General features: G+C 41.2%; 1 non-coding gene across 1 annotated transcript; it reads left to right on the top strand.

The window, feature by feature from the left end:
* The first annotated feature begins 2,287 nt into the window (after positions 1–2,287).
* LOC117276279 (small nucleolar RNA R71) lies at positions 2,288–2,391 on the top strand. The gene has a single exon (XR_004506533.2). It is a non-coding gene; the product is annotated as a small nucleolar RNA R71 (small nucleolar RNA).
* Positions 2,392–2,807: the final 416 nt, after the last annotated feature.

The raw sequence follows: 2,807 nt of genomic DNA, 5'->3' as shown, positions 1-2,807 counted from the left end.
GCACTTCTTGTGTGTTTTATACTCTGTAGGAGTGATTCTAAGCTATGTAGATGTTGTGGCATAAATGCAAGCTATTTTGGAGCTTTTAAGTCTGAGTAAAAGCCCAAGGATTAAGTCGGGATCGAGTTCGGGGATCAACGGATGATAGTGGAATGAAACAAAAAATTGAGCATGCATCTTGCGCAGTGTCTGGTAAAATGCAAATAACGTTTCGCTCGGAACTCCATTTAGGCTCCACAATATATCGTTAGAAATATATCTAAAAGGGATACAACTTTTATGTTTTATACATTCCCAAATTCCCAACTTATACAACCCAAGTGCGCGACCAAGTGTGCGGTCGCGCACTGGGCGTGCACTTGAGGCAGAATGGTGTGCAAAGTGTGCGACCAGGTGCGCGGTCATGCATGTTCTGTCCGGAAAAAGTCCAATTTCGCTAAGAAAGCCAACACTTTAAATTGTGTCATGTCCCCATGACATACAAATAAAAAGAAAGAGGTAAGGACAACTTGCCTGAACATCTAGTCGGGGTTTGAATTGAAGTTGGGCTCCATCCCTCGCGCCCGAACTAATGCACACACCCATGCAGACAACTTCTTCTCGGCCTTCCTTGGATACACCCCACACTTATCATTTTCACTCGCCGTAGTCTTCTCTTTCTCGTCCTTCACTTTCCACACAACACTAGCGCTAGCTTCCCCCTTTTTACCTCTGTTTCTACACCCATCTCAAAAATCACAGTTTCCTTGCCCACTCTAAGCATGCTTTTTCTCTCATGTATATCTAATATTTGCTCTACCCGTTTCTAGGAATGGTCTTCCTAGGATGAGGGGGACCTCCTTGTTCCCTTCCATATTAACAACTATGAAATCCACAGGAAATACAAACTTATCTACCTGAACTAAGACATCTTCAACTATTCCCTCGGATATTAGAGTCGTTTGGTCTGCTAGCTGCAAAGATATTGGTGCAGACCTTATCTTTCCAATCTCCTGCTCTAGTTTCCTATAAATAGATAGTGGCATTAAATTAATTAAGGCAACAAGAATCACATAGAGACTTATCAAAATTAGTAGTGCCTAAAGAGCAAGGTATGGTAAAACTCCCTGGATCTCCACACTTTTGTGGGTGTTTGTTTTGCAATATTGCACTGCAATGCTCTGTGAGCTTGATCCCTGAGGTCTCTTCTATTTTCCTCTTCTTTGTCAGAATCTCCTTCAAGAACTTGGCATAAGCCGGCATTTGTGAGAGCACTTCTGTGAATGGTAGGTTTACATGAACCTGTTTCAGCACATCTAGAAATCTCTCAAACTGCTTGTCCAACTTTTCTCGACTCAACTTTTGGGGAAAAGGCAGTGCAGATATATGCTTGCTCTCATCATGTTCCTCCCTTCTTGATTTTTCTTCTTTCTTTTTCTCAGTTTTCATCGGGCCTTTATTCTTTTTATCCACATCACCCTTCAACTCCTTCTCACTTTCTTTTTCAAAGGTCACCTCATTTTGGATCGGGGTGGGATCTTTCAACACTTGCCGACTTGTCTGAGTTACAACCATCACTGTTTCTTTTGGATTTCTCTCAGTATTAGTGGGAAGTGTTCCTGGGGCTCTCTCCGACATTATAGTAGTTAACTGTCCAACCTATTTTTCCAGTCTTAGAAAAGACGTACTCAATTCTTTGATAGTTGTATCATGGGCATCAAGCCTCTCATCTGTCTTGATAATAAAGTTCTTCATAAGATCTTCCATGCTAGATTGATTTGACTGTGAGGAGTGATACTGTTGCCTCTGCTGATTTTGAAAACTTGTAGCTCCTTGTTCTTGGAATCTAGGGTTGTTTTGTTGCCATGCATTTGCAGTACCCCCAGGTGAACACCATGAAAAGTCGGGGTGCCTCTGACCCATTGCATTATAGTTTCCTACATCATTCACTTCCTCAGTTGAGGCTTGACACTCATGGATGGGATGTCCTCTTCCACATGTATCACAAGCTGAGTGGTGTACATTTTGCATCAAAGCTACAGTTAGCTTCCATATTTCTTTAGCCATAGCATCAAGTTGTACTTGCGAAGATGTAGTAGCATCAACTTGGTGAACACCAGTTTATTTTCTTCTCTCCATACTCTCAGAGGGCCACTGATTAGCATCTTCGAATAATTCATCAAGAATTTTAACTATATCCTCTGGAGTCTTCTTCACAAAAGGGCCTCTGACTGCATTGCTTAAAGTTCTACGTGAGGCTGGTGTCAATCCATCCCAAAAATTCTGGAGTTGCATCCGGAGTTCAATTCTGCTATGTTGATACCTTCTAACTATCTCCTTAAACCTCTCCCATGCTTCAAAAATAGTTTCATTCTCTTTCTGGTAGAAGTTATGAATTTCTCTTCTAAACTTGCTCGTCTTGTCTGAGGAGAAATATTTATCAAGAAATTTTCTGGTCCTCCCATGTTCTAATTGATCCATTTGGCAAGATTCGAAGCTTCGCATCATCTTTAAGTGAAAAGGGGAATGACCTTAAATACACTGCACCTTGTGACACCCCATTATATTGAAAAGTGTTCATAATCTCCTCGAAGTCCATCAGATGCGTGTTTGGATCTTCGTTCATCTTCACTCTTAAAACGCAACTACTTTGAATGGTTTGAAACAAACATTGATTTAACTCAAAATTATTGGCTGCAATTGGAGGTTGGTCTAACACTTGACAATCCTTGATTGTAGACTGGTCTGGCATAGTCACCCAATCTTCTACCAGGCCTTGATAGCGCATTCTCAAACTTGTCTTCAATCAAGGCTCGATTTAGATTGAA

The sequence above is a fragment of the Nicotiana tomentosiformis genome, chromosome 7 (assembly GCF_000390325.3).
Source record: "Nicotiana tomentosiformis chromosome 7, ASM39032v3, whole genome shotgun sequence".
Taxonomy (NCBI): domain Eukaryota; kingdom Viridiplantae; phylum Streptophyta; class Magnoliopsida; order Solanales; family Solanaceae; genus Nicotiana; species Nicotiana tomentosiformis.
The sequence above is the reverse complement of the archived record's forward strand: the minus strand, read 5'-3'. Positions and strand labels throughout refer to the sequence as shown.